The sequence below is a fragment of the Chroicocephalus ridibundus genome, chromosome 4 (genome assembly GCF_963924245.1).
Source record: "Chroicocephalus ridibundus chromosome 4, bChrRid1.1, whole genome shotgun sequence".
In the NCBI taxonomy this organism is placed as follows: Eukaryota; Metazoa; Chordata; class Aves; order Charadriiformes; family Laridae; genus Chroicocephalus; species Chroicocephalus ridibundus.
In genome coordinates, this window is record NC_086287.1 from 50,173,063 (window position 1) to 50,188,111 (window position 15,049).

Here is a 15,049-nt window from a genome sequence, read left to right on the forward strand (position 1 = left end):
TATGAATTTAAGCAAGTATGATTACAGGGATGGTATGTGGTCTTTCATTCTTGTAAGACCCAGTACTGTGTTTAATACAGTCGCTTCAAATGAGAAAAAGGAATGAAAGCCAAACAAATCATAATGTTAAGTACAGACAGAACCATCTGAATAATAAAATAATAGCTGTGTTGCTAGAATGATTTGACAATTACTTAACACCGAATCTGACAAAGCATTGCAGAATATGATGTAGGAAATAACCCTGAAGTACTTGAAGAGGTGGACAAAACATTTGTAAACTGATTGACATCTTCAAAAGTAGTTTTCAAATGTGCACATGGCAATCTTGGCAAACCGATTTTTTATTGATACGTTATTTTATAAATGCAGATTGTGTATCTGTTAATAATTAAAATATCGAGGTTATTGAAAGGGTTTACATTTTCACCTTTGAGTTTGTGCAGAGCTTCCTCATTTTGAAAGACACAAAAACATGAGTCCACGCATTTTTTTTTAGGTAGAGATACAAAAATAATTGATCTTCCAACTCATCCTTTTTACAAAGTCAAAAAGGAAAAGTGTACTGTGGTCAAGTTCAAATATGTTTTTCTCTCTTCACTTCCTACTAAAACCAAAATTGAAAAAATAATTTCAGACCAAAAGGCACATTTTGTTTGATCTGAAATACAATGTTATATTTTCATCAGGATTTCTGAGGTTTTTAATGAAATTTTAAATTCAACTTCAAAAATGAGCTATTACATATGGTGGCAATGAGGAGAAAGAAGGTCTAGAAAACTGGCATTTCAGAAAGAACTGAAGCAACTGACATTGAAAAGAAGAGAAGGATGAGGGATGGAAATGGGGAAACAATACAAGTTTCCAGCACATGAAAAGTTTTTGGAAATGAGAGTAATCCATTCTGACTGCGGGCAGGATATGTAGTGGTTTTACACTGTATCAAATTTTTCCATGTTTAGTATTGACAATCACTTTCTAATAAAGACACTGAAATATTGGACCTTAAGATAGTGGAAAATCTATTGCTGAATTCTTTCTGAACAAGTTAGAGTGCCTATCACAAAGGATGGCAGTTTGCCTTGTAAGAGAGGTAGATCAGTGAAAAAAAAATTACCTGCTAAAGGGCTTAATTTTCTAAATATTCTAAATAGATGGGTTCTAGAGCCAAGGTAAAGACTTGACTTACAGTCAAACCTCATAAACTTACTTTATTTCTAAATTTTAGTGTTTCTTCTTGTATTGGTATTCAAAGTACAAACCTGTTCTTAGTTTTGAAATTTTGAAGACTGGTTTGTACTACGCCTCTCACTTGAAAATAATGATAATATATTTCTGCTTTTTACAGACTCTCTTTAGAGTCTCACAATACAAAACAGCAGTGATTGTCCCATAGACTGCAAGAATGAATTGTTTTCCTTAAACAGCAACTATAGAAGATAAATTAATTAAACTGGTGGCTTAAACTAATGATGATCACTTTCAAGAGGCAAATAAATTATTTATTGTCATCTGGGAGCCAGTCCATGAGAATGAAGTGCAAGAACATCACAAAACAACTCTGAGCTAAATATTCTGAATTTTTCTCCAAGGGAAACAAATTGATTTTTCCCCTGAGACTTACTTCATACAGATCATTAGAACATGGCAAGTCTGACAAGCAGATGTGTGTAAATCAGGTGTTTTTCTCCGATTCTAGTGGCAAGGCAGCTATTTCTAAATTCAAAGGCAGGTTATGGTTTTGCATGGAGGGAAAAAATTGCACATTTATGAGATATCCTTAAATGTGTTTTCCTCCCAGCACCACATATTTTTCATTTGAGTGGCAGCTGAAGCGAAGAGTAATATACTGAATTAAGTGAAGGGTTAAATGAAGCAGTTAACTGTTCTTTCAAAGACAATGAAAGAACAAGGCACCAAGAGTGATTTAGAACAGATGGATGTTGACCCTTTTCTGCATGTGAGTCAGAGCAGGAGAAGCAAATGTGATCACAGAAGGTTTTCCTCTGCTTCTTTTTACAGACCCTTGAGCTCATGTTATGCAAATTCATGTAACTTTCATGTGTGTAAAACATTTGCATTTCCCATTGGGAAGTTCTGGGGAGCCTAAGAAGGAAGGAAATATTCTTCCCTGCCTAGCCATCTTGTTACTAAGATAGCTACCACAGCTTTATGACTGTTAGAGGCCATGCTTCCTATTTTGATGTACATTTCACACTTTCCCTGATAGTTAACTGCAAGAGAATCATGGATAGATAGAGTTTTTTGGTATCGTGCAAAGCACAGATTTCCTGGGCTTGATTCCACAAGTGAAATTGTGCTGGCTTTACAGCTGTAAAGAAGCAGGTAGTAGTTTACCTAAATGTTTCAGGGGAAGTATACACATCCCAGGGATGGCTTGTCCCAGTTCAGCTCATAAAGGGCAGCTTCCATTTGTATTACTGTGGTAAAGACTGCAGATTCTCATATCTGGTAGACGGACTAGTCTGTGCAGAAGGTTACTAAGCATGGGTTTGTAGTCTTCAGTAGGGTGCAGAGTAGTTGTACAGCTCTTAACAGTGTCATTGATAAAAAGGTTTTGTTTTCAGTCTTTGAATTTGTGGCAAATGCATGTGGCATTAGTATTTCTTCATTTTGTCTTGTACTTTTCTAGGAACTTGAGAATTATTCAAGGATGAATTGATTTGCATGTATCAGAATTTAAGATAAGACTGGAAAATGTAGGAAATGCTTGCATAAAATGTGCGCTTTATAATTTGAGGTCATACAAATACAAATGTTTGGAAAACTCTGTGCGTAACTTTTTTTCTCCTGCAAAGTGCCATTACATAGCAAGAGATTTGAGTGCCATTAGAGGGGTTATTGAGGGCAAGGAGAAAATCAAAAGTTGACTCATGCATTTGCTGGGTTTACCTGGAATGGGGAATATGCAAGTTCATTTATTTCTGTTAGGTGATTTGAACATTTTGGAACTTGAATTACAATCAAGGTTACTCTGCAGTTTGCAGAAGTTTGTGGTTACATATTCTTAAAGCTAGAAATTTTTCTCAGCCTCCACCTTCTCCCTCGGTTTTCTTTTGTTGCTGTGAATTAAGCTGATTTTTTGCTTTAACTCATGCAGGTGCCAAGAACAATTAACAGAGGTCAGTTTATAATGATATGCATGCAAGTTAGTCTTGCGTATTTTGTCCTAACAGCTGTGTTCTGGAGGAGGTACAGGACTGTACTTTAGAGTTATGAAATTTTTTTTTTTAATAATTATAATCAGTCTTGATTTTTTTAAGACCTCATGTGAAAATTGTGATTCTATTAAGGGGTTTTATTGACTGTTTTTTTGAGAGCTAAAACCAGCACATCCTAACACTTTAAATAAGCTATTTAGTATAAATCATGTACAGTCCAGTAGCCATAAGTCTGCTTATGCCTACTGCCTAAGTCACTGCTCTTCAGTCTCACAGGTAGTCTTCCACAGGTCTGTGGTTATGTCTTACATACATGGAAAAAAAGGTGAAAAAAAGGTATACATAGCCAGAAGCATATTCTGCTGCATTTTCCATCAGTGTCATCTTTATTGAAGCCTGGACAGAGAAAGTTCCTTGACGAGACAACATTAAATAAAAGATCCTTTTGGAGGTCTTTACAATACACGTTTTTTCTTGTATACAGGTAATAACAAATGAAACAATTGGTTCTCCTTTTGTTCTAGTTGTCTAATCAGTTGATTCTCTTTCAGTTTCCCTAATGCTGTGATAGTGCTGGCAGACAGCATAGAAAGACTTTGGCAGTGTGAGACATTTTTATTGCTTATCTGAACTTTGGCACAAGTATGACAGTTGCCAGGAAATACCCCAATTTATATGCTGATCCCTAATAGAGTTTTCATGTCTTCTGATAATTTCATTTTCTCTTTCCTCATATGAAACCTGTTGAATTTTATTAGTATCTCCAAGTTATTGTATCTAGGTTAATGTTTAGAACCATATTTGCACATGAAATTATTCTTATTCTGCTCATAAGGAGCAGACAAAGTAAGTGTGTGTGTATACATAGATATGTACGTATGTATGTATAAACAAGTAGGTGGAAGTATAGCCGACAGTCATTTTATATAAGTGAACTAGCTTTTCTAGTGAAGGTAATTCTGACAGTCATTGTGTATACTTGCTTGAGCAAGTCAAGTAGGAACTGGCCAATAATAGTTAGAAATATCTTTAGGACATATTTGGCTTCCCATTTCAATAGACATGCACCATGCTTGGCCCCAGACTATCTTGCACTTCCGTTTTTTCAAGTATCATTTGAAAGCAGAATATTTTGATAAACTCTGTACAGAATCATAGAATTGTCCGGGTTGGAAGGGACCCTACAGGTCATCTAGTTCCAACCCCCCTGCCATGGGCAGGGACACCTCCCACTAGACCAGGCTGCTCAGCCCCATCCAGCCTGGCCTTAAATACTTCCAGGGATGGGGCTTCTGCCACCTCCCTGGGCAACCTGTTCCAGTGTCTCACCGCCCTCATGGTGAAGAACTTCTTTCTAATGTCCAATCTGAATCGTCCCATCTCTAGTTTTAATCCATTCCTTCTAGTCCCACCATTACCCAACATCCTAAAAAGTCCCTCACCAGCTCTCTTGTAGGCCCCCTTAAGATACTGGTAGGCCACTATAAGGTCTCCTCGGAGCCTTCTTTTCTCCAGACTGAACAACCCCAACTCTCTCAGTCTGTCCTCATAGGAGAGGTGCTCCAGCCCTCTGATCATCCTCGTGGCCCCTCTCTGGACACGTTCCAGCATGTCCATATCTTCCTTGTAGTAGGGGCTCCAGAATTGGATGCAGTACTCCAGGTGGGGTCTTAGTAGATTCATATTCTAAGATTACCTATGACTAAATCTCATAGTTTCTATCATTTTATTTGGATTAAATCTTTTACTTTCTCTAAGAAAAAGAAACATATTCTATTTTACATATCAGTATACTAGAGAAACCTGTACATATTTTTTATCAGTATTAAAAAAAAAGAAGTTGCTGCATTTTATCTTTCATGAAACTGCTTTTTAGCCTGACCTCTAATAATTCAGAAACATGTATCATATCTAATAACAGCATAAATTTATGTAGGCCAGATTAGGCCTATTTCAGTTGGGTAGGCCAGATTAGGCCAATTTCATCTGGAATGATCCAATGTGATTTGAAATAGAAAATGCAGCTACTTCTGACACACTTAAGTAATAGTTACACTGTACCAGTTGTAATTTATGTATATTTTAAAGACTGGAATTTGAGACAAATTTTTCTATGTTGGATAATTTCATTCCTTCTAACTTGATTTTCAATATTGAGTGTGTCCAGGACACCAGAGAATCACAAGGTACAGCAGGATATCAATAAAATTCACAGAAAGTAACCAGATGTCCCACAATTCCCAGTTGATAATTTTCATAATGGTCATCACTTCTCTTAGCTAATGTTGCTGGGATACTGGAGATACAGGTGTTCTCTGTTCATTCTTAATTCCTTGATCCCTCCTTTTCTGTTTCTACAGTTGCCTCTTCAGTATTTTCATTCTACATTTAAAAGTATAATATTTCGTTCCTCATGAAACATTTCTAGTGCATAGATTAGCAAAGCTGATGCTGTTTTTTCCTCTGACATCATATAGAAGCTTCCCATTTACCATACACTGTCTTCGCGATGGCGAATTCAGCACCAACGACAAAAAGGTAGCGTTCCTAAGCTGTTTCTCTCTCACGAAATAATGTGGGGATGGTCAAATACCAGAACAGATTGGTCAGAGAAATTTTGGGCTCTTTTAGGTGTTCAAGGAAGTGTCCTGAGCCACTTGCTCTAATTAGCCTTATTTTGAGGAGGAGACTGGACTGGATGGCCCTTGGAGTTCCCTTCCAACCAAAATGATGAGGCTTTAATTTGTTCCCTGTAAAGATTAATTTTAAAAAAAAAAAAAAAAAAAAAAACCAAAAACAACAACCAACCAAACAACAAAAAAACCCACCACAAATACTGTAGACAGAGCATCACATACTGAAATAGTATATTTTCTCTCTCTTTTATTTGTCTTTAACTTGCTTGGTTGTTCCATAAAAAGCGTAAAGAGGGTTGGGTTTTTTTTTAATACTAGGTTTTGCTAGAAGACATTGGATAACAATTCTGAATGTTATGAAATATTAATCATAGATGGTACAGGGCTTACTGAAATAAATGGGTTTGTTAATGAAGATATGAATATATAAATGCTTTCTAGTTTTCAGATTGATATTCATCCTGACCTTCCCATACCACCTTTTTCAGCAGCTGCATTACCCTAAATTGCTAGCTTACTGTTGTTCTCAAAGTATTCAGTGAGGTAAGAAATGGTCACACTATGAGGAACATGCTTTGTGCTGCTTAGACCATGAAAGTTTAGTTCAGGTCCTTTGATACCACTGTCTCATGTGTAATGACAAAAAAATTACAGTGCAGGGGTTGAATTCTACTTATGTTATTGTATTCTGCCTACTAAAATTTTAAAAGAAATTGAACAGGAATGACAGTTCTTGTTCTTGGTGTGAAAATTCTCTGTGGTACTAAGATGAAACATTTACCAGAAGTTACGAGGTGGGTACATTTTCATGGTCTGTAAAATGGCTCCTATGTGATGAATTTAGACACATCGTGATGAAAAGACCTGCATGAATACACAACTTAATGGGTTTTTTTTTGTTAATTTGAAGGTAATAAGAATAATAATAAGTAGTAAGAATAATAAAAAGTAATAATAAGTAATAATAATAATAAAACAACTTATTAGTTTATGGTTTTTTTTTTTGTTTGGTTGTTTTTTTTTAAATATTGTAATGTCACTAGCAAATGGATATTATTGATAGGGGGGCATGATCATTAGCTCCTCTGTTAGTAGTTTCCCAGGAAAAGCTCTGCACCTCAATCATTATTGATCAAAGTATTGATTTAACAAGGAAAATTACAGTGTGATTTGTATCCTGTTATCTACTGTGTTCTAAAAGAAGCATATTAGCATGAGTGAAGTCTAGATAAGGTTTGGTAGTGCTGATACCAGCTGCTCGAAGGTCTCACACAGGGCTCGTTCCAGTGGCGGTACAGTAGTGCTTCCTGACGTGATAATGATGTTTCAGAACTGTTTCTCTGAATTGCTGCTAAAGTTTGGCTTTGAATTTTTTTTTATTCTTGACTCCCAGTCAGAAGTTTATTTTTAAAAATAAAATTAAAAAAAACCAAATAAACCCAAAGCTAAACAGAGTACTGCTGTATATGGGTAAGGAAGGCAGAGAGGAGCAGAAAAATTGAAGAACTTATCACAATATTGCAATCATTTTAAAGATGGGGGAGTGAAAAATGAATTTACTCGCGATTTAATTTTCTGCAAATACTTGAGGAAGCAAATTTTAGTTGAAATAACACATATAAAGTTTTGTTAATATAAGCTAACTTTCAAAGATATAAAAATTGTTTTTAATTATTTATAACCATAACTTGGTATTTTCTTAATGAAGAATTTCAGACAGCCGCCTTTGTCTGATTGACTCCTCTTCAATTTTATGTGCGTGTGTTTAAAGCTGATGCCTCTCTCTTGTCTCCTTACTTTGCTGCCTTATTTCTTTATGTTCTTCCTGGGTGATTTTAAATTTTTATATTTATGCCTTCTCTGGCCTTCAGATTCTACCTTCTCTTATTAACCTTCTAACTCAGTGCAAAGTGTTTTGCTGACACCCATACCCATACAACTCTTTGTACATTTAACCTGTTCTTTGCTTGGATCGTTTTCTCCAAGTCTGATAGAGGTGGTTGAATAATATTTAGTGAGTACTTTACATACAGAATTTTGACTCCTTTTCAGGAAGCCTTTACAAATATGTCTTCATTTGTAATGAATGAATTTTGTTGGTTGTTAGTAACCAGTTGATGATCCCCTAGCTTGTGCTGCCAGATCCATTTCACAAACAGCAGAAAACTGTTCCTGGATCGTGACAGAGGTATTTCCTCAAAATGACCGTGCCTCTGCAATCCCTCTCAGTGCTCTTCAGCACTGATAATGTGCATGTTCTCTGCTGTGCATCACGACAGTCTGAGTGACACACCGCACAATGAATAATAATGTGTCATAGCTGCAAGTAGTTAAAGCTTCCCTCTCACTTCTAGCACCTTGCCTAACAAACTCCTCTCCTCCCACACAGTTTTGTGACAAAGAGCTGGGATATATTTACATACTTGCTCTCATTTAACCAAAGCAGAAATCTGTGCTGTTCTAGAGCTTAGCATACAAGGTCTTCATCAGTATGGTTGCCCTATAAATACACACCTTACAGAATCAAATCCCAAAGGTGGGCATGGATATAATATAGAATTAGCCCAGAGTAAACATTAATCAATTTGCTAAAGAAGGAATGTATAAGATGCAGGCGTTTGAAGTTTTGTGCAGCAAGGTAGGGTAGGTATCTCAGATGTTTTCTCTGTCTTAATATTAGCATATTCTGGAAATAAATTTGAACCTGTGAGTATATCGTCTAGTGTATTTTCTCTCTGCATAGAATCAGTCTGCTCATTGTGACTAGTTTTTGTTTGTTTTGATGCTTGGGTTTTTTTCTCCACTGACCAGCAGACTTAGTGACTGACGCATAATCTTGCCATACACTGCCTCCCACCTAATATCATAGTGACAAGGTTTTCTTCTGCTCAAAGGAAGTAAGAAATAGAAATTAAGTCTTTTGGAAAATGGGATAGCCACTGATACCTTGGTATGATGAAGCTGACTTGAATGGTGCTGACTACTTATAAGAAATACTCCTTATCCTTGTAGCTTACACGTTGGCATTAAACATTTAGCACATGTTATTTTCTGTTATATTAGCAAACAAACAAACAGTGTTCTTGTTTGAAAGACTTTTAAAGATGGAGACATTTGGGAATTAGGGGATTAATGCACTTAAGCAACAACTGTAAATCACAGAACATTCCAATGCACATATTTAAACACCTTTTAAAATCACTCCTAGAGGCTTTGTTTGTGGAATAAAGTCAGGTTTAGTGATGTTTTGTTGTTGTTCAAAAAAGTTTAATGTCAGCTTAACTTCAGCAAGCTGAAGTTCTTATGTGAATAATAAGAACTTCTTATCTTAAACACATTAATTTCATGGGAACAATGCCAATGCCACTCTGCCTACAAACAAACAGAAAATCCTAGACTATTGAGTTCAAGGACCACTCTGCACCTACCTCTCATTCCAGTGTATTTGTTTGTAGATTTAACAAGCATTTACTTTGCGATAGCTACAAGCTACATTAATTTAGAATACATATATGAGGAATTTTCTCTATGTTTTAAGACACAGATGTTTGACAACATTTTGTTTTATGAAAATGTCCATTCCTACAGTGTCTTTGGCCATAAAAAAACACACTAATAACAAAATTTAAGCATTACCATATGTCATGATAAACATGATTGTACACAGATACATATATGTATCTGTATAAAAGGCAGAAACAAACTGATCATTCTTATATCTGGGGTAGTCATACACGAAATGAAACAGCTAGTTAAATGTAATTCTGTGATTTTAATAACTTTTGAATTCTTAAGAGAATGTTAAGGGAAAATACCTGTGTAAAAAATAATCACTTTGGAAGATTTTATTTATTGATTTTTTTATATCAATAAATATCAGTTGGTATATTGATATTTTGTTTATTTTTGTTTTCCTAAGAAAACTGGGAGAGAGGGGAGGTAATTAAAAAAAAAAAACAAAAACAAACCCCAGAAAATTATCAAAATAGGAGTAGTTTGATGTTATCAGTATTTTTATTTTAAAGCTCATTTGTCTTTATCATATTTCTGGGGAAAGTTTTTTATATGAAGTTGAAACAGCTTTATAACCTTACTTTTGGGAGAGATTGCATCAAAGTTGTACTTTGAACCTAAATATCTCTCCTCTTCTAAATTTCTCTTCCAGAAAAGGAATTCTAGTAAAATGTACTGTATGTACTTTAGGACTACAGATGGTTAATTCCTGCTTCCGGATCTATGCCTTCATATATGGAATTAGTAAATGTGTCTTCCAAAAGTGATGATTCATTTAATTTGGCTCATCTTTGGAGAATGCATTTTAAATGGAGATGGATTTAACAAAATAGCTGTGTCTGCTTTTGAAAATAAGACCTACTTGAAACATTTTAAATGAAAGCCCATATCCCTTGACTTCCTGCTTTTCATCAAATGTTATTTGTGAGCAATTTTTGGAAAATTTAAAAACTTCAGCCTAGTATTCTAGTTTTCTTAATATTACCCCTACTTATTATCCAAGGACTATCAGTACGGTAAACTTGGGTGCTAGTAATACTTATTAGCTCTTAAATTATAAGTAATTTTATTAGAACATTGAAGATAAGTTCCACCTACATGCACAAAGGAATGTAAAGCAAATATAATTTTAAGGAAGTGCAGTTTCAATCTAAGCTACTGTAGAAGGTCTGAAAAACACCCAAAAAGCAATTGGTACAAGTGTTGACGAAGTCCAGACTCCTGTGTATCACCTCTTGGGGTTTTTTTCCTACTCCCAAACAATCCTATAGTCGTATGTGCAGCTTCTTAAAATAATGTTTCTTTTCTTGCAGGTGTTTTATCCTCTTCATCACCAGAAGTAGTTCCCTTAACAAGAAACTCTTCCCTAGATCTGAAAGTTCAAATCTGATACAGTAAGGTGAGTTTTGATTTAAAACTGTACCATACACACTGGGAATGAAGTCTGGAGAGATGGTAGGAAAACTGTCTAAAATATCATTGATTAAAAAAAAATTATATATATATACAATATACACTTTAAATAATCGTTATTCTTGTCATCATTTTCACCAGTTGTGACTGACAGGATTTCTAAACGTCTTACCAAGATTTCTAACATACAATCGATAAAGAATGGAAAATGTTCTCAAGCACAAGTTCCTTTTAGAACTTCTCAAAGAACCCTAATGGGGACAAAGATGCTCATTTGTATTAAACTTGTTTCCTCCTACTGTCTCCAAAATATAGTTATGTTTTCCCCTTGTAACCTTTCCAGGAATAAGTGCAAATCCAATGCAAATGGGTCTGGGCTATTCTTCCACTTATACTACTTTAAGAAAGAAAAGTTATGGAACTACCTAGTATGGAATATTCCCCTATTCTCTTTAGAATTGACATCATATTGGACTAAGACTATTGGTCTGTTCTGGAATAGCAGTAGCCAAGTAAATTCCAGAAGAATTTCAAGAGTCGTTATTGTCTCAAAGGTTTTCATTGACCTCTTTAAGATAACACTGAAAGACAATTAGATATTTCACATTTCATATACTCTTTAAATGATGTACAATTTTAATGGGAATGTGGAGATAGAAGAGAGAGCTGAGCACTGGGTGAGCAAAAGGTGAAGACTGGTATTTTAATTTACTTACACCATATTTCAGAGCACTTGTGAGTATAAATATGGTGCCTCCTGTCTCTTCATTGCTAGGTCCTAAATAGTTCCCTGAGTTTTTCAACCATCCAGTTTGAGTCAATGTCTGTCAAAGTACAAAGTACAAAATTTATATCAAAATGCATTCAGAGATCTTAAATTATTCAATATCAGATATTGGTAGATATTGGTAGATCAGATATAGGGTACAGAAAAGAATGATAATTATTTAGAAAGGTGGGGGTTTGCCTTCTCTGCTACCTTATTTTTCCTATTTGCCTTGCCTGGTGTTATGGTGGTTATGGTGTCACAACTGTGAAGCTTTATGCTCCCTAGTCCAATTAATGGTGAGTCCATCCTGTTTAATACGTTCACTAAGTATTATTTCCATTTTACAGGTAGGGTGACAGGTGTGTAGAGAAATCACATAATCTATCTTGAGATCATGCAAAGACTCTGGAAATACAATCGCTGTGAGTCCTGGCTACAACACTTTTGATGTCCTCATTACTGGCCACAGTCCTCCAAGCTTTGACGGTAAGAAAATAGGTTCTTATGTATATTATATGCATTATAGTATTTCAATCCTTTTTAATTTGGATAAATCTAAAAAAGAAAAGTTTCTGTTGTTTTCCAGTGGCCAAGGATATGCCATTAGTGATTTAAGAAGAAAAAGAGAGTTGAAAAACATTGAATATAAAAAGTACACGTGGCTTTTTTTATAAAGACCAAAAAGGGCTAAGTAGAAATTTGTCTGACACATAAAAATGATGTCTAGATTTTGGGTTTAGAGGATGTTGAAGATATTTAGTTGAAGTAATTTAGTTAGAAAGTTATGAGTACCTGAAAACAGATCTTGAAAGTGCAAGTTATCTCCTTGACTAATGTTATTTGTACCATGAACTTTTTTTTTTTTCCATTTTGGCAATTATCTCCATCAAAGATCTCTTTGCGTACAACATTTATTTTCCTCGACAATTTATTGAAAGCTATAACTTTCTTTGGGATCTTGCATGGTTAAAGCAAACCATTATCCTTTTTGCAATGAAAATGTAGAAATCTGTTGTGTTACTTTTTCCTTGGCTCAGAGGTTAAACTGAAGGTCTTTTCCCCATACCAGGATTTCCCTTTGAATATATGCTAACAATGAGGACAGGGTAGAACAATATGGCTACTAGGTTGTTTCTCAGTAATGTTTTGAAGGATACGTAGTTAAGATTTTATTCTCAATAAATGCAAATTGTATTTTACAGTCACAATAACTCCACAAAAGAAGAAATTAAGATGTCTGACACATTTGTCTCTATGTCAGAGTATCATACTCTTGCTATTTAAAATTCACTGAAGAGAAAAAAATGCTGTCACACTGTAAAGATATTATTTACAAACTGATGGATCATTCGTGCTCAAGCCTCATGGTCCATATTCTTAAATTTTACATTCTTAAAAATTCAATTTAAAAGAAACAGTCCTTCTTTTTCACTCTACTGAGATTTTCCAACGTAAATGATTCTATGATTCTACAAAACCAAATACATATTACATGGGGTATGAATATATAATGAAGGACCATGCTCTATTCTCATCTACACCTGCCTTAATCTGGAGACACTCTTGAAATCAAAGGAGTTATTCCTCCCTATGGAGTTTAATGTCAGTGACACTCAGTTCTGGAAAGGAGGGAATTTGCCTAGATTTGAATTCTGAACCTGAAATTAGCGCCTTAGGAAAATGGCAGGATTTGGGCCATTTTTCTCAGGATTGTTTTAGAGGGAAAACACTTGAAATCTTGTTCTAAGCCTTTTTGTAAGTCAGATGTTTTCATGTTGAATACAGCAGTTAATTTCAGTCAAAAATGTTTACATTTTATAGGACGTTGAAAAGCATGACCATTGCTAAGAACAGAAAAATAACAATGGTAGTATTGCACGGCTTTTGTTCTTTGCAAGGGTTACTACCCATGGAAATCATGCTTTGCAATTAGGTTTTGCCATAGGATAGGGGTTTTGCCATGCACTTTTTCCTAATCTGGACTAATTAGTTTAAGTAAAAACTGGAATAGGATGTCAAAAAATACTAACAAAGGGCTATATGGCTACTGTTACAGTAGAGATTACGTATGCCATGTATTTCAGGGAACATATTTAAAGTCTATTTCTAACCAAAGGAAGGTGAGTTAACAGTGTTTTGAATGAATGCAGTTGTGTGTGTGCCTGCTGTGGTTCAGAAACAGAAAAAGCTTGTCCTTCATTGTTTTGGAAATATAGCAAAAAAAGTTAGAGCGAAGATTAATGTTGATCTTTAAGATGCTGAGTTTACAGACAGAGTTTGGAATGGAAGATAAAATGTGAAATCACATGAAAAAAAGATGCTCTGTAAACTTGTGGTCTTATTTAAGTCAGCAGAAATTTTGTCATTGACCTCAGCGGAACCAGAATTATTCTGCTGCAAAGGAAGCTTTTACTTTTTTGATTATGTAGTTACTTTTGTGTATACTCTTAAGGTTTAACACTCTGACTCAATTAAATGTTAGATACCCTGCAGTCCTGCTACAATAAACTTAAAAGCAATTATCAACCCTAAAGAGTAAGCTCTTGATAGGGACATAATTTCCTAAATGTTCTAACACTAGCTATGTGTATATACATATATGGGGCCTAGTCAGAATTGTAACACAAAAGTCCCAAGCGCAATGTTAGGAAAAGTTTAACTTTTTTTGTGAGTGGTTTGTATTTTTTCATATTTTTTTCCTCAAAGCAGCATTTGTTTTAGAAAAAATCTCCTCTGATAGTTCTGAGTTGAATGCTAGGCACATAATTCTCCTAGGCGCACAGGTGAATAAAAGAATCTGAGAGCAGATTAGAACACATATTTTTACCAAATAAGTGTGAGGCTTCTTACTTTCCTTCTATGTAAATACTTTTACGAACTATTAGATTATAGAATCAGAGAAGGGCTGAGGGCGAGACCTCCATCGTCTTTGCAGCTTCCCTTCATGTGTTTTTAGACATTAATAAAATCCCCTCTGAGCCTTCTCTGCTCCAGGCTAAACAGTCCCAGCTCTCTCAGCCTTTCCCCATAGGAGAGATGCTTCAGTCCGTAATCTTTGTGGCGCTTTGTTGGACTCTCTCCAGTCTGTCCACATCTTTCTTGTACTGTGGAGCTCAGAACTGGATGCAATACTCCAGGTGTGGCCTCATCAGGGCCGAGCAGAGGGGAAGGGTCCTTCGACCTGCTGGCAATGCTGTGCCTAGAGCAGCCCAGGATACCATTAGCCTTCTGTGCAGCAAGGGCACGTTGCTGGCTCATGTTCAGTTTGGTGAATTGGTTGTCTCTGCTGTAATGGAAACACTGACAATACGGGATTCTGTTCCCTAAGCAGAAATTCTAGAAAGTCTTTCTGACAGCAGGTTGCTTTTCAGTGATGGATTGTTAACATCAAAGATGAAAACTGTAGAGCAACTGTAGAACAATTCTAAATTTGTCCTGTTAACCCAACTGGACAATAAACATACAGAAGTTTTGAGAATACAACTAAATGAAAACCACTATTCAGTTCCATCTTTACCAGAAACAATAGAAATTAT

At 35.4% G+C, this 15,049-nt stretch overlaps 1 protein-coding gene across 9 annotated transcripts in view; it reads left to right on the plus strand.

Annotated features, from left to right (window-relative positions):
- The window catches only part of LRRC4C (leucine rich repeat containing 4C), a 563,896-nt gene that overhangs the window by 444,785 nt on the left and 104,062 nt on the right, over window positions 1-15,049 (plus strand). For all 9 annotated transcript variants that reach the window (XM_063332672.1, XM_063332664.1, XM_063332667.1 and 6 more), the window contains 2 exons: window positions 10,645-10,730; window positions 11,861-11,999. The gene's annotated coding sequence lies outside the window, so the exon portion shown is untranslated. The remainder of the gene's footprint in view (window positions 1-10,644; window positions 10,731-11,860; window positions 12,000-15,049) is intronic.